Source organism: Somniosus microcephalus, chromosome 2, assembly GCF_052327205.1.
Source record: "Somniosus microcephalus isolate GS21.2 chromosome 2, FLI_Smic_1.0, whole genome shotgun sequence".
NCBI lineage: Eukaryota > Metazoa > Chordata > Chondrichthyes > Squaliformes > Somniosidae > Somniosus > Somniosus microcephalus.
Genome location: NC_140988.1, coordinates 142,935,196 through 142,957,652, shown reverse-complemented (window position 1 = coordinate 142,957,652; position 22,457 = coordinate 142,935,196). Strand labels below are relative to the sequence as shown.

Here is a 22,457-nt window from a genome sequence, read left to right as displayed (position 1 = left end):
TTGGATAGAGAACTGGTTGGCAGACAGAAAGCAAAGAGTCGGAATTAACGGTTCGTTCGCCGAGTGGCAGGCAGTGACTAGTGGGGTACCGCAGGGATCGGTCCTAGGACCCCAGCTATTCACAATATATATTAATGATCTAGACGAGGGAATTGGATGTAATATCTCAAAATTTGCAGATGACACAAAGCTGGGTGGGGGAGTGTGCTGTGAGGAGGATGCCCTGAAAATCCAGTATGATCTGAACAGGTTGGGTGATTGGGCATGGCAGATGCAATATAATGTGGATAAATGTGAGGTTATCCACTTTGGTGGTAAAAACAGGAAGGCAGATTATTATCTGAATGGCAATAGATTGGGAGAAGGGGAAGTGCAACGAGACCTGGGTGTCCTTGTGCACCAGTCGCTGAAGGTAAGCATGCAGGTGCAGCAGGCGGTTAAGAAGACAAATGGTATGTTGGCCTTCGTAGCGAGAGGGTTCGAGTACAGGAACAAGGATGTCTTGCTGCAGTTGTATAAGGCCTTGGTGAGACCACACCTTGAGTATTGTGTGCAGTTTTGGTCGCCCTATCTGAGGAAGGATGTTCTTGCCATGGAGGGGGTGTAGCGAAGATTCACCAGGCTGATACCTGGGATGGCAGGAATGACGTACGAGGAGAGATTGAGTCGATTGGGCTTGGAGTCGCTGGAGTTTAGGCGAATGAGAGGGGATCTCATTGAAACTTATAAAATTCTGTCAGGACTAGACAGATTAGATGCAGGAAGGATGTTCCCGATGGCCGAGGAGTCCAGAACCAGGGGTCACAGCCTGAGGATAAGGGGTAAGCCATTTCAGACTGAGATGAGGAGGAATTTCTTCACCCAGAGAGTGGTGAACCTGTGGAATTCTCTACCACAGAGGGCAGTGGAGGCCAGTTCATTAAATATATTCAAGAAGGAGTTGGATATATTTCTTAATGCTAAAGGGATCAAGGGATATGGCGAGAAGGCAGGGACAGGGTACTGAATTTGGATGATCAGCCATGATCTCGTTGAATGGCGGAGCAGGCTCGAGGGGCCGAATGGCCTACTCCTGCTCCTATCTTCTATGTTTCTATGTAACAATCCAGAGATTATTACCGTTGAGGTCTGCGTTTTAATTTGCACCCTAGCTCCTCAAACTCAGTCGAACCTCATTCCTAGTTCTACCAATGTCATTGGTTCCTAAGTGGGCCACGACAACTGGATTCTCCCCCTCCCACTCCAAATTCTTCTCCAGCCGCGAGGAGATATCCTTAACCCTGGCAGGCAACACAGCCTTCGGAACTCCCGGTCGTGGCTGCAGAGAACAATATCTATGCCCCTGACTATACTGTCCCCTACCACAACTATGTTCCTTTTCACTCCCCCCACTTGATTGGCCTCCTGTACCATGGTGCCGTGGTCGGTTTGTGTGGTAAACCACTGTTATACCTGTCTGTATGTGTATGTGTATTCCACTAGGTACAGGTCTGGACATGCCTCGGCTGACTCCTCCCACTATTCCAGGTATATAAGTGACTACCTCCCAGTCCCTTAGTATTCTGGACGGGTCGACCACTCGAGACTAGACCTTCATTCTTTAGTTAATAAAAGCCTGGTTGTTACTCGCTTAACCTCAGTCTTTTGAGTAATTGATGGCGCATCAATTTTATTAACTAAATTTTTTATAATGGAGAAGGTCCTCACACCAGCATGCCTGGACCTGGACAGTCGGGAAGCGGACGCTTCCACCAAGTTTGCTCACTGGCTCATGTGCTTCGAGGCATTCCTGACTGCCTCCACTGCGGTCGTAACGGATGCGAACAAACTGTCTGTCCTGATCTCCAAGGTGAACCACCGAGTGTACTCAGTCATCCGGGACACGACCTCGTACACAGCCGCCCTCCAGCTCCTCAAGACCCAGTACACGCGCCCTGTGAACGAAGTTTAAGCCAGGCACCTCCTGGGGAGTCGCAAGCAACAACCTGGGGAATCGACTGAGGAATACCTCCAAGTACTGTCCGTGCTTGGCCGGGCCTGTGGGTGTAAGGCGGTAACGTCCACTAAGTACACGGAGGAACTGATCCGGGATGCCTTCGTAGCGGGCCACAGGTCCAACTACACCCGACAGCGACTGCTGGAGCAGAGTGACCTCACCCTCGACAAAGCCTCCGAAATCGCACTAACGCTGGACACAGCCTACCGGGGCATGGATGCCTACTCCTCTGCACCGTGGACGCCTCGGGGAACGACAACCTGGGACACGGTAGGACAGCCCCATAGCACCGTGCCACCCCAGCCACAGCCCAACAACGGCCCAACCACCGCAGCAGAGTCCCAAAGCCAGACAGCAGTATCCCAAGGCCAGAAATGCTACTTCTGTGGCCAGGCCAAACACCCCAGAGCACGCTGCCCGGCGAAGAATGCGACCTGCTCGGGCTGCGGGAAAAAGGGACACTACGCTAGCGTCTGCAAGGCCAAAGCCACCCCGAACGCCAGCAGCGCCGCGTGTGGGCCGTGCGAGCCGCCATCTTGGGCCCCCAACAGCGCCGCGTGTGGGCCGTGCGGGCCGCCATCTTGGGCCTCCCCAGCCATGTGCGAACCACCACAGCAGCAGCCATCTTGGACGACTCCAGCCACATGGGAATCATGGACGCCGCCATCTTGGACACCAGCCGGGACGCAGCAGGCCGCCAACCACCCCCCCCATCTGATACCCGCAGCGACACACCGACCCCTACGCTGGCCTCTGTTACGCTGGACCAAACGAGACCGCACCAACTAGCTCGGTCCAAAATGGACGTTAAGGTAAACGGCCATGCAATAAACTGCCTTTTTGACTCCGGGAGCACAGAGAGCTTCATCCACCCCGACACGGTGCGGCGTTGCTCTCTCCCAGTCCTGCCTGCGCACCAGCGGATTTCTATGGCCGCCGAGTCCCAGTCAGCGGACATTGGCGGCTACTGCGTGGTAACACTAGTAGCAGACAGGACTGTGTTCAATAATTTTAAACTCCTGGTCCTGCCCCAACTTTGCGCTGCCGTTCTACTGGGGTTGGATTTCCAGTGCCACCTCAAAAGCGTTACGATGGCGTCCGCAGCCAGCAGCCTCCAAATTGCCCGCCGCGCACCAGATGCAACCTCTCCACACTCAGAGTCCCACCCCCCCCACTGTTTGCTAACCTCACCCCCAACTGTAAGCCCATCGCCACAAAGAGCAGGCGATACAGTGCCGGGGACAGGGTTTTCATCAAAGCCGAAGTGGAGCGGCTCCTGAAGGAGGGGATTATTGAGGGCAGCTCCAGCCCCTGGCGAGCCCAGGTTGTGGTCGTTAAGACCGGCGAGAAACAACGCCTGGTCATCGACTACAGCCAAACAATAAACCGCTACACCCTGCTGGACGCCTACCCACTCCCCCGCATAGCTGACATGGTCAACCAGATCGCGCAGTACCGCATCTTTTCGACCATTGACCTGAAATCAGCGTACCACCAGCTCCCCATCCGCCCCGAAGACCGCCAGTATACTGCTTTTGAGGCAAACGGCCGCCTCTATCACTTCCTTAGGGTTCCCTTTGGCGTTACCAACGGGGTCTCCGTCTTCCAAAGGGAGATGGACCGGATGGTCGATCAAAACGCGCTGCAGGCCACTTTCCCTTACCTAGACAATGTGACCATCTGCGGCCATGACTTGCAGGACCATGACGCAAACCTCGAGAAATTCCTCCGCACCGCCCAACTCCTGAACCTGACATATAACAAGGAGAAGTGCATATTCCGCACAGACCGCCTCGCCATCCTTGGCTGTGTTGTGGAACACGGGGTCATCGGTCCCGACCCGGACTGGATGCGTCCCCTTATGGAACTCCCACTGCCCCACTGCCTAAAAGCTCTGAAGAGGTGCCTAGGGTTTTTTTCCTACTACGCCCAGTGGGTCCCCTACTATGCAGACAAAGCCCGTCCGCTGATCAAATCCACCTCTTTTCCCCTGATGGCAGAGGCCCGCTCGGCCTTCCACCGTATCAAGGAGGACATTGCCAACGCCACCATGCACGCAGTGGACGAATCCATCCCCTTCCAGGTGGAAAGCGATGCGTCCAACTTCGCTCTGGCCGCCACCCTTAATCAGGCGGGGAGACCTGTGGCATTCCTCTCATGAACCCACTCCGCGGTCGAGAAGGAGGCCCAGGCTATTGTGGAGGCTGTGCGTCATTGGAGGCACTACCTGGCCGGAAAACGATTTACCCTGCTCACTGACCAGCGTTCAGTTGCTTTTATGTTCAACAACAAGCAGAGGGGCAAAATCAAAAATGACAAGATCTTGAGGTGGAGAATCGAACTTTCCACCTACAATTACGAGATCTTGTACCGGCCTGGGAAGCTCAATGAATCCCCAGATGCCCTATCGCGTGGCACCTGCGCCAGCGCGCAGATCGATAGGCTGAGGGCCCTCCACAATGACCTCTGCCACCCGGGGGTCACCAGGTTCTTCCACTTCATCAAGGCCCGCAACCTGCCTTACTCCATCGAGGAGGTCAGGACCATGACCAAGAACTGCCAAGTCTGCGCTGAGTGCAAACCGCACTTCTATAGACCAGACAGAGCCCACCTGATAAAAGCCACTCGCCCTTTCGAACGCCTGAGCGTCGATTTTAAAGGGCCTCTCCCCTCCTCCGACCGCAATGTGTACTTCCTCAACATCATTGACGAGTACTCCCGTTTCCCGTTCGCTATCCCCTGCCTGGACATGACCAGTGCCACGGTCATTAAATGTCTGAACAGCCTCTTCACCCTGTTCGGTTTCCCCAGCTATATCCATAGCGACCGGGGCTCATCGTTTATGAGCGACGAACTCCGCCAGTACCTGCTCGCTAGGGGTATAGCCACAAGCAGGACCACCAGTTACAACCCCCGGGGGAACGGACAGGTGGAAAGAGAGAATGCAACAGTTTGGAAGGCCGCCCTACTAGCCTTAAAGTCTAGGGGCCTTCCAACCTCCCGCTGGCAGGAGGTGCTCCCCGATGCACTCCACTCGATTCGGTCACTGCTCTGCACTGCCACCAATGCCACCCCTCATGAGAAAATGTTTGTCTTCCCAAGGAAGTCCACATCGGGGACAGCGTTACCGCCATGGCTGACGTCCCCAGGGCCGGTACTACTGAGAAGACACGTGAGGACCAATAAAACGGACCCCCTGGTCGAGAGGGTCGACCTCCTCCACGCCAACCCCCAGTACGCTTACATTGCGTACCCGGACGGGCGGGAGGACACAGTCTCCATACGAGACCTCGCACCCTCGGGGACCGCTGTAACCCACTACCCATTACCACCCCCCCCCACGACACCCTCGGGGACCGCTGTAACCCACTACCCATTACCACCCTCCCCCACGACCCGATATCCAACCCCAGCAGCCGGCTCGCCCTGGACCGTCACCCACGAGGACTACACTCCAGTGCCCCAGCCTACACGGGACGCGACGCCGGAAGCTCCACCACCCCTGCCGTCGCCACGTCGATCACAGCGGCAGACAAGACCTCCGGAGAGACTCCAATACACGAACTTTTAAATACACTTCACCCCGCCGGACTCATTTTTAAACAAGGGGTGAATGTGGTAAACCACTGTTATACCTGTCTGTATGTGTATGTGTATTCCACTAGGTACAGGTCTGGACATGCCTCGGCTGACTCCTCCCATTATTCCAGGTATATAAGTGACTACCTCCCAGTCCCTTAGTATTCTGGACGGGTCGACCACTCGAGACTAGACCTTCATTCTTTAGTTAATAAAAGCCTGGTTGTTACTCGCTTAACCTCAGTCTTTTGAGTAATTGATGGCGCATCACTTTGCTCATCCACCCTGCAGACTTTTCCCTCATCCACATAGGCAGCAAGTACCTCATACCTGTTGGATAAGGATAAAGGCCGAGACTCATCCAGCACTGCACCTGGGGTCCCCTTACCTGCTTGAGTTGCAGTCACACCCTCCTGTCCCTCACCACTAACCTGTACCACTACCTAACTTAAGAGGTGTGACTGTCTCCTGGATCAAAGTATCCAGGTAATTCCCTGATGCCCCACAGTGTCTGCACCTCGGACTCTAGTCTCATGGACTTCATAGCACCTCACTGAAAACAGAAATGGTGGACATTTACCCATCATTCCATGTGCATGTTGTGAAGGGGCCCAAAAGTAGGGTAGAAAAATTCAAAATAAAGGATAAGATTTAAACATTGGGCGAATTTTTACTTGTAGCGCCGGGACGAAAATGGGCTGCAGCAGATTGGCGCCCATTTTTCATTGTAAAATGGGAGGTTGATCCATCACCATCCATTTTCTGTCCAGCAATAAAAGTGAAAATTCACCCCACAATTTCTACCAATTGAATTAAAGAAAATGGCAGCAATAAACTTGCAAAAACAGTTTGCAAAGATTAACTTAAAATCATTAGAGGAAGGACATTTCAGAAAGCTAAGGGTAGATTAAACTGTATGTTTGCAAAGGCGTCCATAAACCATGGCTGGAATTTTTACCATGGAGTTGGCTCAGATGGGTGCGGGCTGCGTAGCGGGTCAGGAACCCGATGTTCTGCTCAGCGCGTTCCTCAGGGCGACTTTAATTTAATGGCCCCACTTAACTCAGTCATGCACGTTTCCCAGCCCAATTAAATGGAGCAGGTCTGATGACATCATTGATGACTCGTTTCCAGCGCCGATATTTAAAGCAGCCTTGCACACAACCCATTTGCAGGTTGCTAGAGGAGTGTGGAAGGTAAAAAACAATGGTCTGAGTACTGTTCTAAATGATCAATGATGGATAATCAAAGGCAGAGGGCTGCACCCCGATTTTCTGATGCATCCCTGCATACTCTGGTGGAGACAGTTAGAGCACGCAGGGAGGTCCCTGCAGATAGGCGCAAGAGACCTCCCAAAGACACCAAAAGGGTCAGCAGCAGGGATGTGGTCAGGAGGAGCTGGATTCAGTGCAGGAAACGATTCAATGATCTCATGAGGTCAGGAAAGGTCAGTGCAAAGCCACACACACCTTCATCCCTGCTGTGCCTGTAATGTATATACCTTTAAGTGGGGAACTATCTTTTACAGCTCATGTATACTGCAGTACCGGCAGTGACCACACCTGTATATAGCCCTGAGTAGTAATCTGTACAGATCAGTTCCACTGTGAGCCACGTTGAGTAAACACCTGTTGTACCATTCTCCGCAGTCTGTGTCTTATTATACACGGACGCAACATTGGCGACGAGGCAAGTTCGAACCTACCTGCAACTCTGCATCACCTCCCGGGGATTCGTTCCTGGAGATCAGTGGATTGGAGGTCAAGGCCAGAGACTCAGGCGTCGACCACGGACAACCGCCCAGTCATCCAGCAGAGACTTGAGAATTGTGGGGGAGGCTGTTGAGAGCCAGGCTTGGCTTTCCAGTTGAGGTGGTCCAGCGAAACGGGCTGGTAACAGGTGCGCAGACCCTTCCCGGACAGTGGCGGGCTAGAGCCCGACCGAGCGGCACAGCAAAGGGCCGAGCAGCGTCGGAGAGAGGGAGAGAGAGACGCGCAGAAACCCGCGAGGCGCCGCCATTGCCACGAGAACCGCCGAGAGCGGCATTGGCAGCAGCACAGGAGAAGCACGCGAAACCTACAGGGCGCCGCCATTGCCACGAGAACCGCCGGGAGCAGCGTTGGCAGCAGCGGGGGAGGAAGGAAAGCGCGGGAGATGCCATTTTAAGCCATTGGGAGACGCCATTTGAAACCACACCCAAAATGCCAAAGAGTGGCAGTATCACCGCATTTGACAATGAAGTCGAAGATTGGACTACATATGTCGAACGAATAGAGGTGTACTGCAAGGCAAATGAGGTGTCAGATGACAAGAAAGCGTCGGTATTGTTAAATTTAATGGGTGCAAAGACGTATGGCTTATTACGAAATCTAGTAACCCCAACGAAGCCAATGGAAAAGAGTTTTGAAGACATAGTAACGATACTAAAGGAACATTTAAACCCCACACCGCTGCTGATAGCAGAAAGATTCAAGTTTCACAAACGGAACCAGCATAAGGATGAAAGCAATGCTGATTATTTAACAGAACTGCACAAACTATCGAAACACTGCCAGTTTGGAGCGGGACTGGCAGATACCTTAAGGGACAAGTTTGTGTGTGGGCTTCAAAGTGAAGGAACCCAGAAACGGCTTTTATCTGAAAAGGACCTTACGCTGGAAAAGGCTTTCAGCATTACGGTATCATATGAAGCAGCAGCATGGGACGCTACAGAGATACAACAGAGACCGCAAGAATATGGCACAAACGAAATGTCATATGGAACAGAGAAGTGCTATCGCTGCGACAGAACAACACACGACCAGAATAATTGCTGGTTCAAAGACAAAGTGTGCAGACAGTGTGGAAAAGTAGGACACATAGCACGAGTCTGCAGGTCAGGAAAGAAAACCAGCAATAAGAAACCTACCAAAGAAAAGTACAAGAAGGTACATAAGATGACGGAGAATAGTTCAGACGAACAAAAGAGTGATAACGACTCCAAAGGCAGGGAACTGAGTTGTCTGAAACTACATAATGTGATCACAACGGAGGATCACCGAACCATTTGGGTCACTCTCAAGATAGCAGGAGTCCAGGTAAAGATGGAATTGGACACAGGATCAGCCCTAACAGTCATAAGCCGACAGGACTATGAGCGGCTATTCTCACACATACCCTTGAGAGACACAAAAATTATTTTGAAGACGTACACGGGGCAAAAAGTCTACCCCAAAGGAAAAATAAGGGTGACCGTTATATATAACGGTAAGGAAACACCAAAACTAGACCTGTATGTAATACAAGATGGAGGACCACCATTACTGGGACGTGAATGGATCCGGAAAATACAACTGGATTGGCATTCCATACAGGCACTGACTGTGGCTGAAAAAAGGATGACGACGTCACACCTGGGCGACTGTCAAAGATCCTAACTGATGCGAAAGAAGTGTTCCAGCAAGGACTCGGAACACTAAAAGGCATGACAGCGACGATTAAAATTGAAGAAAACGCAAGCCCAAAATTTTTTAAGGCCAGACCGGTACCTTATGCGATCCGCCCAGCCGTCGAGGCAGAGCTGGAGAGTCTGGAATGTTCAGGTGTACTGTCCAAGGTAGACTGGAGCGAGTGGGCTACACCCATCGTCCCTGTGATGAAAAAGTCGTTGAGCAGCACGCCTGGGGAACCAAGGAAGGTTCGCATCCGTGGGGACTTTAAGGTAACAGTGAACCCGGTCCTTCACACCGTACAATATCCATTTCCGCGGATTGAAGATATTATTGCCTCGCTATCTGGATGGAAACGCTTCACTAAGATTGATCTGGCCCAGGCGTATCTGCAAATGGAGGTAGAAGAAGCATCAAAAAAATACCTCACAATCAACATCCATAAAGGTCTCTACCAATACAACCGGCTGGTATTCAGGGTAGCATCAGCTCCGGCTATTTGTCAGAGGGCAATGGAACAAGTCCTGCAAGGGATTCCAGGGACCCAGTGTTATTTGGACGACATCCTGGTCACGGGCGAAAATGACAGTGATCACCTTGCCAACCTGGAGCAGGTGCTCACTTGATTGCAGGAATATGGGCTCCGAGCTAACCGCCCCAAATGCGAGTTTTTTAGAAAACAGATCTCGTATTGTGGCCACGTTATCGATAAAGAGGGGTTACATAAGTCCCCAGAGAAGATTGAGGCAGTAGTCAAGGCTCCAGCACCGGAAAATGTGTCATAACTGAGGTCGTTCCTCGGGCTGGTAAACTACTACCATAAGTTCTTGCCAAATTTGTCTACAATACTACACCCACTGAACACCCTACTGCAAACTGGGGTGCCATGGAAGTGGAGTGACGAATGTAGATGAGCTTTCCAGAAGAGCAAAGCACTAATCACATCGAAAGAGGTATTGGCCCATTACAACCCAGCATTACCAATTCGGTTGGCATGTGATGCGTCACCCTACGGCATTGGAGCGGTGCTGTCGCACAAATTCTCGGACGGCTCAGAGAGGCCAATAGCCTTTGCGTCACGATCACTAACCTCAGCCGAGCATAACTACGCCCAGATTGACAGGGAGGCCCTCAGCCTAGTGTGGGGAGTGAAAAAGTTCAATCACTATCTGCACGGGCAGAAATTCACCTTGCTGACTGATCACCAGCCTCTTGTCTCCATTTTTAATCCAAAGAAGGGCGTTCCGGTGATGACTGCGCAACGACTACAAAGATGGTCACTTTTTCTAGGGGCGCACCACTATGAGATTGAATATAAGGGCACGAAACAGCATGGAAATGCTGATGGGCTATCACGCCTGCCACGGCCTACTGCGGAGGAAGCACCAGCAGTGGATCCTGTCGAAATATTCCATTCGACTATAGTTGGATACCTACCGGTAACTAACGCTTGTATCGAAAAGGAAACCCAAAATGACCCGACACTGTCTCGGGTATACGATTTGACGGTGAAGGGATGGCCAGCACATGGCGACTCACTGTTGCCAGCATTCTCGCCAAGGAGAGAACAGCTGTCAGTGTGCGGGGGGACCTTGATGTGTGGCTCCCGAGTGGTAATTCCACCCAAGTTAAGGGATAGAGTGCTCAATGAGCTTCATGAGGGTCATCTGGGAGGGGTAAAAATGAAAAGCCTTGCCAGGGCTTATGTGTGGTGGCCGGGAATCGATAAACAAATTGAGGACCTGACCAAGAGTTGCTCAGGATGCCAGAAAGTCCAAAATGCACCACCACAGGCCCCTCTACACCCATGGGAGTGGCCCTCATCTCCATGGCAACAGGTGCATATTGATTTTGCTGGTCCATTCATGGACTCAATGTTTTTAATAGCCGCGGATGCGCACTCGAAATGGTCTGAGGTCATCAAAATGTCCTCCACCACCACGGAGAAAACTATTGCAGTCCTACGGACCATTTTTGCCAGGAATGGCTTGCCAGAACAGATTTGCTCCGACAACGGACCACAGTTTGTGTCCGAAGAGTTCCGGAGGTTATTGAAAAAGAATGGGGTAAGGCATTACACATCCACCCCATATCATCCAGCCACAAATGGATTGGCTGAGAGGTTCGTACAAACCTTTAAGAAGGCAATAAAGGCTATGTACAATGACAACATTCCACTGCAGCACAAGGTGGACAATTTCCTGTTCGCCTACCGGAATGCGACACATGCAGTCACCAACCAGGCCCCAGCCATGATGTTCTTTAACCGAAGGTTAAGATCTCGCCTGGATTTGCTCAGACCAAACGTACGAAGAGATGTTGAGAGTAAGCAATTCCAGCACATCCATGAGAAGCCAACAAGGAGCTTCAAGGTAGGGCAACCAGTCTTGGCCCGTGACTACCGAACAGAAAAATGGCAGCTAGGAACGATATGCACATGGCAGGGCCCACTAATGTACACAGTGGACGTTGGGGAGAACATCGTGAGACGCCATGCTGACCAGATCCTAGAGCCACAGGAACAAGTAAACCCCATGCCTCGCCCATACGTACCTGGTGATGAACCCGAAGTACAGGTCGCATCTACCCCAGAAACAGTAGCATCGGAAGCTGATGAACCAACCGACGACAGGGGGCCAGAATCGCCTCCGCACCAAGAGCAAGACACTTGGGAAAGGTGCTATCCAGAAAGGATCAGGAAGCCTCCCCAAAGACTGAATATATAAATAGACTATTTTCAGCTAATGTTGCATGTTAAATGTGTTAATTGTAATTAGTTTGATATTTAATTGTTAAATTAGTGTTATGGTACTGTTAATCTAAAAGGGGAGGAATTGTAATGTATATACCTTTAAGTGGGGAACTATCTTTTACAGCTCATGTATACTGCAGTATCGGCAGTGACCACACCTGTATATAGCCCTGAGTAGTAATCTGTACAGATCAGTTCCACTGTGAGCCACATTGAGTAAACACCTGTTGCACCGTTCTCCGCAGTCTGTGTCTTATTATACACGGACGCAACAGTGCCTGTCACCACATCCCCACACTCTGCCTTCCCAAGCCAATCCTGCACATCATTACTCACACCAACATACCTTGCGCATCCACCCATCCCTCTATCTCTACGTACATACTCACATCCCCATCTGACTAACCACCCCTCACACTCACCCTCATCCTAATGCAATCATACCAACTAACAACACACAAGGAGGCAATTTGGCATTGGCACCACACTCCCTCATAGTCACCCTCTACAGATGTAGCCCATCCATTCCTTATACTCATTCCATCATTCTCACTCAACCTCTTCTTTCCCTCCTTGCAGGAGAAAAGAGCCTAGAACATGCGGGAGAGGCAGAGAACCGGAGGTGGACCTCCAGTATTCACCCAACTGACTCCAGCAGAGGAGAAGGCCCTGGAGATCTCTGGAGTTGCAGAGTTGCTGGCAGTGGAAGATGGAGAGAGGGGGACATCTCAGGAACCTGGTGACAGAATTACATCTCATAAAGCCACATGGCATACAGCAGTCATTCATATGGTGACTGATGTCAGCAGCCAGTGAAATGCCATCATGTGCATAATGGTAACGTTACCCATTCTTAATATAACACTTCTAATTAATCTCTTTACTCTCCCACAGGCCTATCAAGTGCCCCACCCCACTCCCCCCCACTGTCCAGCTGGAGGAGGAGGACAACTCCTCAGAGGAACCTCCAGCCTCTGAGGGTGCACCGTCAGCAGACTCAAGCACAGCCAGCACCAGTGCAGATATGCACCTCGGTTGGTTGTTGCGAAATAGAGTAGTGTTGTCACCTGGTGTCTCACACTTCACAAGTGAGCAAGAGACAGGGACAGCAGTGGAAACTCCAAGGCGGAGGGCGCAGGATGCTTCAAGCTCTGCTGAGCTGCATGCAGATGCTGAGACTCTGGGGCCATCGAGAAAGAGGGTGACACTGGAGGGGCAGCAACAATTGCAGGAGGCTCTGGCATATTTTGCAGCTGCGATGTCTGTAAATGAGCAGAGAATGGAGGAGTCCATCTCCAACTTGAGCACTACCCTGTCGCAGGCGATGCAATGATGTGCTGTTCCATGGAAAGGATGGCCACCTGCATGGAGCAGTAAATGCCTCAGTCCCTTTTAAAAGGCCCTTTTACCTCCTCCGTCCCACTGTCCAGGACCCCAAACACTCCTTCCAGGTGAAACTGCAATTTACCTGTACTTCTTGCAATTTAGTATACTGTATTCGCTGTGGTCTCCTGTACATTGGGGAGACCAAATGCAGATTGGGTGGAACACCTCCATTCAGTCCATAAGCATAACACAAACTTCCGGTCACCTGTCACTTTAATTCTCTGCTCCACTCCCACTCTGACATCTCTATCCTTGGCCTCTTACACTGTTGCAACGAATCTCAATGTAAGTTCGAGGAACAGCACCTTATCTTTCGATTAGGCACTTTACAGCCTTCTGGACTCAACACTGAGTTCAACAATTTCCTGAGTTCAATAATAACCTCTGCCCCTACTTTTTCAGATGGCAGCTGTTGATGGTTCTGCCATCCCCATTTACACCTCTTCTGGATTCATCTTTTGTTTCTTTACTTGTCCCATTACCATCTCCTTTTGCTTTGTACAATCAGACATTTTGTCATTTAATCACACCTGCCTTCCACCCTATCACTGACCTTCTGTTTTGTTCTTTCCTCGCTCCCCCTTTCCCTGACCCTGCACTTGCTTAAAATCTGTTACATCTCTAACTTTTCCCACTTCTGATGAAAGGTTATCGACCTGAAATGTTAACTCTGTTTCTCTCTCCACAGATGCTGCCTACCTGCTAATTACTTGCCCAACTTCATTTCCCAGAACTAAAACCAAGCAATGCTTCTTTTGTTATTGGAGTATTAATATAGTGATCTAGGAAGCAGTCCTGGATGCATTCTACAAAATGTTGTCCACTTTGACCACATGCATTATCTTAATGCCAATCTATCTTGCGATAGTTGAAATCACCCAATCGCCCTGCTGTTCCTATACATCTCTCCAGCCTGTATGCAGATCTCATCCCAACTGTTTAGTGGGCTGTAATGCACACACAGAATCGTACCATTTCCTTTGCCATTTTTTAACTCTAACCATATGGATTCTGACTTGACACAACTCCCAAGGACATCCTTACTTTCTAGCACAACGATAGAATCCTTTACCAACACTGCCATCCCACCCCTCTGTGGACTGAGGCAGTGCACTTAGTAAAGCAAAAATTATTATTATATAACTTACTGTGTACAAGTTATATTTTTCTACTATTTCTACCATTATTAATATTTAATAAAAAATATGTTTAACCATAAATCTAAATATCAACCAAGTTAAAAACTTGTTCACAAACTTATCTCCATGTCAATCAAGCTGTTGTCCTGTAACGGGAAGTTACACAATTTCTGTGTTTACAGCAACCGTCCAGGGCTTAATGATTTACTAACCTTTAAGATTTCAGTATTCTCTTTACATGTGTCCAAAGGAAATCTTTCATCAAAACAGTGCAACAATTTTGTTAATTTTACAAATCTATATATCTTATTTTTACCTTAACCTTTGAGTGACCCTTCCCCCTCAGTCGCGACAGAAAGCAGAAGCGCTGTGGAATCCAGGGGATCAATTTGCTCCGAGCCGGCTTTATATACACAGTCACTGGGGGAAATGATGCAGTCTGGACATTGCAGTCTGTTTTTGTGGTTTTATAAGAAGAGTTACCGAATTGCCCGCCTTGGTCTAGAATTACAGGCTTATTTCATAGCCGCATCAAAGAGGAGGGATGTTCGCCACAGCTGCAATTCTACAGGCTCCACAAAATCACACAGAGCACACTCTTTAGTGAGGTTCAGCTACTAATTAAAGTAGGAATGTTTTCTTTTTTGGTGAAATTCCGCCTACTGCAATAAAACTAAAAATTGAATAAAAATCCATTCAGCATACACCTCACCTATATTTGTCAACGTGTACACATACTCGTATTTATTAGAGATGACCCTGAACCCGTAATTCTAAAAATGCTATATTTATATAAATACAATTATTGCCCCGACTCATCGCTAGTGTTTCAAGATCATGATCAGATATTTCCTGTCAACTATTAAATATTTCAATGTTTTAACTTTGAATGTTCACCTGTAAACACTTGCAAGTAAGAATGTGCAAAGTAGGGAGAATTGCAGCTGTAAACAGCACATTTACTGAAGTACATAGAAATTTTTAAAAATACAGACTTTGGGAGATATGTTCCTTCATGTGTGAAGTTTAATTTAAAAAGGACTAAACAAGGAAGGAAAACTAGTTACACAGTTTTCTTCCTCTATTACTAGCTTCAGTTTCCATATATCCTGAAGTGGGTGTAATAAAATAGTTTTTAAATAAAGCTTGCTAAGGGTCTATTAAGAAAGATGTGTCATTTTCATCTTTGAGGTAAATCAAAGAGAATACTTAATTGCTCCCATTTAGATTGAGAATAAGCACTAAAAAGGAATTGCAGGAGTTGAATGGTTTGGCACAGCATTGTCACAATGAATTGTGTAGAGATTTTTCAATTGCACATTTTGCGTCGAGTGAGTTCTGTCTGCTATACCATGGTGCAGCAGCAACTGTGGGAAGAGGTCAGCTCAGGGCTGTCGAGAGGTATAAGGCACACCACCTGTAAAATACGCAACCCCGGGGAGTGAATGTACTGCAGCAAAGTCAGTTACTTGGGCGTGATGGAGAACCACTGCACGATGAGGCTCAGGCTCAGCAGGAAGCCTCTGACTGGGGTGTGCTGGCTGATTCGTGAAGATCTGCAGATACAGTCACCATCTACCATGGCAATAGAGCTTGCACTGAATGTCACCACTACCCTCAATGCCCATGTCACAGGCCAGCTTTTGAGGACAATCCAGGAGTCTGTCGATCTGCCAATCACTGCTCAATTAAGCAGATAATTCAAGCCCTCTGTTACAAATTTGAGACCACTGTAAATATCTTTGCAGGCACATTGATGTCACTCACTTCTTTAAGCGGTTTGAGCACCTACTTTTTATGGAAGTTAACTCCCACTGCCCTATATCTACCTGTGCAGTAGATCTGGTTGGATTTCCATGCCTAATGCATGTATACTCCTTCAATCTCCTAGGCATAGACATAGACATAGAAGATAGGAGCAGGAGTAGGCCATTCGGCCCTTCGAGCCTGCCCCGCCATTCAATGAGATCATGGCTGATCATCCAAATTCAGTACCCTGTCCCTGCCTTCTCCCCATATCCCTTGATCCCTTTAGCCTTAAGAAATATATCCAACTCTTGAATATATTTAATCACCTGGCCTCCACCGCCCTCTGTGGCAGAGAATTCCACAGGTTCACCACTCTCTGGGTGAAGAAATTCCTCCTCATTTCAGTCCTAAATGGCTTACACCTTATCCTTAGACTGTGACCCATGGTTCTGGACTCCCCAGCCATCAGAAACATCTTTCCTGCATCTAGTCTGTCCAGGCCTGACAGAATTTTATAGGTTTCGATGAGATCCCCTCTCAATCTTCTAAACTCCAGTGAGTATAAGCCCAATCGACACAATCTCTCCTCATACGTCATTCCTGCCATGCCAGGTATCAGCCTGGTGAATCTTCGCTGCACTCCTTCCATAGAAAGAACGTCCTTCCTCAGGTAAGGCGACCAAAACTGCACCCAATACTCAAGGTGCGGTCTCACCAAGGCCCTGTACAACTGTAGCAAGACATCCTTGTTCCTGTACTCGAACCCTCTTGCTACGAAGGCCAACATACTATTTGCCTTCTTAACCGCCTACTGCACCTGCATGCTTACCTTCAGCGACTGGTGCACAAGAACACCCAGATCTCTTTGCACTTCCCCTTCCCCCAATCTATTGCCATTCAAATAATAATCTGCCTTCCTGTTTTTGCCACCAAAGTGGATAACCTCACATTTATCCACATTATAGTGCATTTGCCATGTTTCTGCCCAATCACCCAACCTGTCCAAATCGTACTGGAGTTTCACGACATCCTCCTCACAGCTTACCCTCCCACCCAGCTTTGTGTCATCTGCAAATTTGGAGATATTACATCCAATTCCCTCGTCCAAATCATTAATATATATTGTGAACAGCTGGGGTCCTAGGACCGATCCTTGCGGTACCCCACTAGTCACTGCCTGCCACTCGGAAAATGACCCGTTTATTCCAACTCTTTGCTTTCTGTCCGCCAACCAGTTCTCTATCGAAGTCAATACCTTGCCCCCAATCCCATGTGCCTTAATTTTGCACGCTAATCTCTTATGTGGGACCTTATCGAAAGCCTTCTGAAAGTCCAAATACACCACATCCACTGGTTCTCCCTTATCTATTTTACCAGTTACATCCTCAAAAAATTCCAGTAGATTAGTCAAGCATGATTTACCTTTTGTAAATCCATGTTGACTTTGTCCGATCCTGTCACTGCTTTCCAAGTGCTCTGCTATTACATCTTTTATAATAGACTCTAGCATTTTCCCCACTACTGATGTCAGGCTTACCGGTCTATAATTCCCCGCTTTTTCTCTACCACCTTTTTTGAATAGTGTAGCTACCCTCCAATCCATGGGTACTGTTCCAGAGTCTATCGAGTTCTGGAAGATGACCAGCAATGCATCTACTATTTCTAGGGCCACTTCCTTAAGTACCCTGGGATGTAGATTATCAGGCCCTGGGGATTTATCGGCCTTCAGTCCCATCAATTTTCCTAACACCATTTCCCTACAAATACTGATTTCTTTCAGTTCCACACTTTCATCAGACCCTATGTTCCCCGGCATCTCTGGGAGGTTATTTGTGTCCTCCTTTGTAAAGGCAGAACCAAAGTATGAATTTAGTTGGTCTGCCATTTCTTTGTTCCCCATTATAAATTCCCCTGATTCTGACTGCAAGGGACCTATGCTTGACTTCACCAATCTTTTTCTCTTCACATATCTATAAAAGCTTTTACAGTCAGTTTTTATGTTCCTGGCTAGCTTACTCTCATATTCTATTTTCCCTTTCTTAATTAATCCCTTTGTCCTCCTTTGTTGAATCCTAAACTGCTCCCAGTCCTCAGGATTATTGCTTTTTCTGGCCAATTTATATGTCGTCTCCTTGGATCTTATGCTATCCCTAATTTCCCTTGTTAGCCACGGTTGAGTCACCTTTTTTGTTTTATTTTTATGCCAAACTGGGATGAACAAATTCTGTAGCTTATCCATTCGGTCTTTGAATGTTTGCCATTGCCTATCCACCGTCAACCCTTTGAGTGCCATTCCCCAATCAATCCTACCCAACTCGCTCCTCAGACCATCGTAGTTTCCTTTATTTAAATTGAGGACCCTAGTTTGTGAGTCAACTACTTCATTCTCCATCTTAATGAAGAATTCGATCATATTATGATCGCTCCGACCCAGGGGGCCTCGTACAACAAGATTACTAATTAATCCTTTCTCGTTACATAATACCCAGTCTAAGATGGTCTGATCTCTGGTTGGTTCCTCGACATATTGGTCCAGGAAACCATCCCGTAAACACTCCAGGAATTCCTCCTCCACAGTATTGTTACTAATTTGGTTGGCCCAATCTATATATAGATTAAAGTCACCCATGATGACTGCTGTGCCCTTATTGCACGCTTCTTTAATTTCCCTTTTAATGCCATCCCCAACCTCCGCCTTACTGTTGGGAGGTCTATATACCACTCCCACTAATGTTTTTTTCCCCTTAGTATTTCTCAATTCTACCCATACAGATTCCACATCATCAGAGCTAATATCCTTCATTACAATTGTATTAATCCCTTCTTTAACCAGTAATGCTACCCGACCTCCCTTTCCTTTTTGCCTATCTTTCCTGAATATCGAATACCCCTGGATGTTGAGTTCCCAGTCTTGGCCATCCTTGAGCCACGTTTCCGTAATCCCAACCAAATCATATTCGTTTACCTGTATTTGCGCAGCCAATTCGTCCACCTTATTACAAGTGCTTCTCGCATTAAGACACAAAGCCTTCAGGCTTGTTTTTTTAACGCTCTTAGACCTATTAGAATTATTATTTACTGTGGCCACGTTTGATTTAAACCGTTGATTTCTCTGACTGCCACTTTTGTTTTTCTCCTTCCTATCTTTTGCTTTTATCCCTGTTTCCCTTTCCTCTGACTCCCTGCTCAGGTTCCCAACCCCCTGCCATTTTAGTTTAAACCCCCCCGAACAGTGCTAGCAAACCTCCCCGCAAGGATATTTGTCCCGTTCTGGTTCAGGTGCAACTCGTCTGACTTGTACAAGTCCCACCTTCCCCAGAAGCAGGCCCAGTGATCCAGGAAACTAAAGCCCTCCCTCCTGCACCAACTCTTTAGCCACGCATTCATCTGCTCTATCCTCCTATTCCTATACTCACTAGCACGTGGCACCGGGAGTAATCCAGAGATTACAACCTTTGAGGTCCTGCTCTTTAATCTGCTACCTATCTCCCTAAATTCTTGCTGCAGGACCTCATCCCTCTTCCTACCCATGTCATTGGTCCCAATGTGAACCACGACCTCTGACTGTTCACCCTCCCCCTTCAGAATGCCCTGCAGCCGTTCAGTGACATCCTTGACCCTGGCACCAGGGAGGCTACAAACCATCCTGGAGTCACGTCTACGGCCACAGAAACGCCTATCTGTTCCCCTTACGATAGAATCCCCTACCACTATTGCTCTCCCACTCTTTTTCCTCCCTTCCTGAGCAGCAGAAGCACCCCTGGTGCCAGGAAGTTGGCTGCTGCTGCCTTCCTCTGGTAAGTCATCCCCCTCAACAGTATCCAAATCGGTATACCTGTTTGAGAGGGGGATGGCCACAGGGGTCCCCTGCACTACCTGCCTGCCTCTACTGCTCTGCCTGATGGTCACCCATTGCCCTTCTGCCTGTGCAGCCCTTACCTGCGGTGTGACCAACTCACTAAACGTGTTATCCATGACCCTCTCAGCATCGTGAATGCTCCAAAGCCCATCCATCCGCAGCTCTAGCGCCGCAATGCGGTCTGCTAGTAGCTGCAGCTGGATGCATTTCTGGCACACATGGTCGTCAGGGACACAGGCAGTGTCCCTGAATTCCCACATAGAGCAAGAGGAGCATAACACGGGGCTGGGCTGTCCTGACATGACTTACTCTTTAATTAATTTAAATGAATTCACTATCACCAATTAAAGATAAACTCTAAGGTGCTTGTATGGGTTACCAACAGTCCCCGCTACACCAGAAAGACCTTAGCAACTATAAACCACAGCGTTAAAGTTTAAAAAATAGAGAAATACTCACCAACCAATCCCTTACCTGCTCCCTGGTGATGTCACACTCTGATTACTTTATACCTCTCTCCCCGCTGCTGAGTTGGTGGGCCTCACTGTTCCCTGGAACTGGTCGGGCCTCGGTGCTCGCGCCGGTTTTTATACCGGGCTCCTCCTCGCCTCACTGCTCCCTGGAACTGGTCGGGCCTTGGTGCTCGTGCCGGTTTTTATACCGGGCTCCTCCTCGCCTCACTGCTCCCTGGAACTGGTCGGGCCTCGGTGCTCGCGCCGGTTTTTATACCGGGCTCCTCCTCGCCTCACTGCTCCCTGGAACTGGTCGGGCCTCGGTGCTCGCGCCGGTTTTTATACCGGGCTCCTCCTCGCCTCACTGCTCCCTGGAACTGGTCAGGCCTCGGTGCTCGCGCTGGTTTTTATACCGGGCTCCTCCTCACCTCACTGCTCCCTGGAACTGGTTGGGCCTCGGTGCTCACGCCGGTTTTTATACCGGGCTCCTCCTCGCCTCACTGCTCCCTGGAACTGGTCGGGCCTCGGTGCTCACGCCGGTTTTTATACCGGGCTCCTCCTCGCCTCACTGCTCCCTGGAACTGGTCGGGCCTCGGTGCTCGCGCCGGTTTTTATACCGGGCTCCTCCTCGCCTCACTGCTCCCTGGAACTGGTTGGGCCTCGGTGCTCACGTCGGTTTTTATACCGGGCTCCTCCTCGCCTCACTGCTCGCTGGAACTGGTCGGGCCTTGGTGCTCACGCCGGTTTTTATACCGGGCTCCTCCTCGCCTCACTGCTCCCTGGAACTGGTCGGGCCTCGGTGCTTGCGCCGGTTTTTATACCGGGCTCCTCCTCGCCTCACTGCTCCCTGGAACTGCAGATTAAGTTAACACGGGTGAGGTGAAGTTTGATTTGAATTATAAGCTGGTTTATTCCACAGTTGACAAAACACACAGAGCAATGAGATTGATGAATCATTTTATACAATTGGTACAACTTCTGTTCGCGTACTGCTACCAAAATGTGAAGAGTTTCCCGGAATCACCAGACTGGGCCACAGAATGTCCATTGTTTGGGCGTCTGAGAGAAACTACTTCCCATCTCACATTGTAATTACTGTTCATCTACCTAATAGGAGGCTAACCACTTTAGGCAAGCTTTTGCTAAAATAACACATCTTAACATAGCTCATGTTCCATGAAAAAAACAGCGAACCATGATACCCTCCTTCACTATGCAACTGCTTAAATAGACTTCAGCAGGTACGAATAGTGGATCAGGTATTGAAGCAAAAGGCAAAGTGTGTAACAGTTACATTGCCTGGTTCTTCTCTCAGTCCCAGCAAGCTCTGCACTTGAATGCTATTGTTTTCTTTTTAGTGATGGGACTGCTGGTAGATTTTCCTGGTTATTGTTTTCCTAAGAACTAAAGTAAGTTGCTTCACTTTAGCAGAAATAACTCTTTAAAGGAAGATTCCCTCTTCACTATGTATAACAAAATTGTAAAGTCATTTATAAAGTGCTGAATATTACACATAGTGCAAAAGGGAAATCAACCCCTTTGTTATCTGAATGATAAAAGAATGACAGGTTGCAACATATATTCAATGCAACTGAATTTTATAGTCCTTCAGCGTATTTGGCATTAGACTGCATGTGCTGTAAGTGTTTGTGATGTTGAAGTTCATCTGCTGTTTCTTTATGTGTTTCCCAATACTGACACATTTCCCAATACGGTATTTCTTGGTGGCTCTCTATGTGATCTAATTGTAAAACCTACCTTAGCTGGCCAGCTACATGGGCTTCATCAGTTACGCTACCTCTAACAGTGACTTCCTCTAAAGTACCTGCTGGGGACCACTTGCTGGAATTGCTGTGAGTTCAATTGCTTTTGGATTCTATACCTGCAATCACTTGTGAATGGCTGCATCCTGGCACAAGAACTACCACTAACATAAGAGCTAAGTACTTGCTTCTCTGGTTCTATATGAATGCCAACACTTGTAGCATTCGCAAAATTGAACTTTATATTATAAAGGGTCAAATGGCAGAAGAGGCCATGATTTTAAAGACTGTTTTAAAAGAAGCCTAGAAAAAGGGGCATTCAAAATGGCCACCAGACCCCGTAACCAACTTATT

General features: G+C 48.6%; 1 protein-coding gene across 1 annotated transcript in view; it reads right to left on the bottom strand.

The window, feature by feature from the left end:
* The window catches only part of anxa3a (annexin A3a), a 114,588-nt gene extending 99,770 nt beyond the window's left edge, over positions 1–14,818 (bottom strand). The window contains exon 1 of the mRNA XM_085963242.1: positions 14,597–14,818. The gene's annotated coding sequence lies outside the window, so the exon portion shown is untranslated. The remainder of the gene's footprint in view (positions 1–14,596) is intronic.
* Between the last annotated feature and the right edge of the window lie 7,639 nt (positions 14,819–22,457).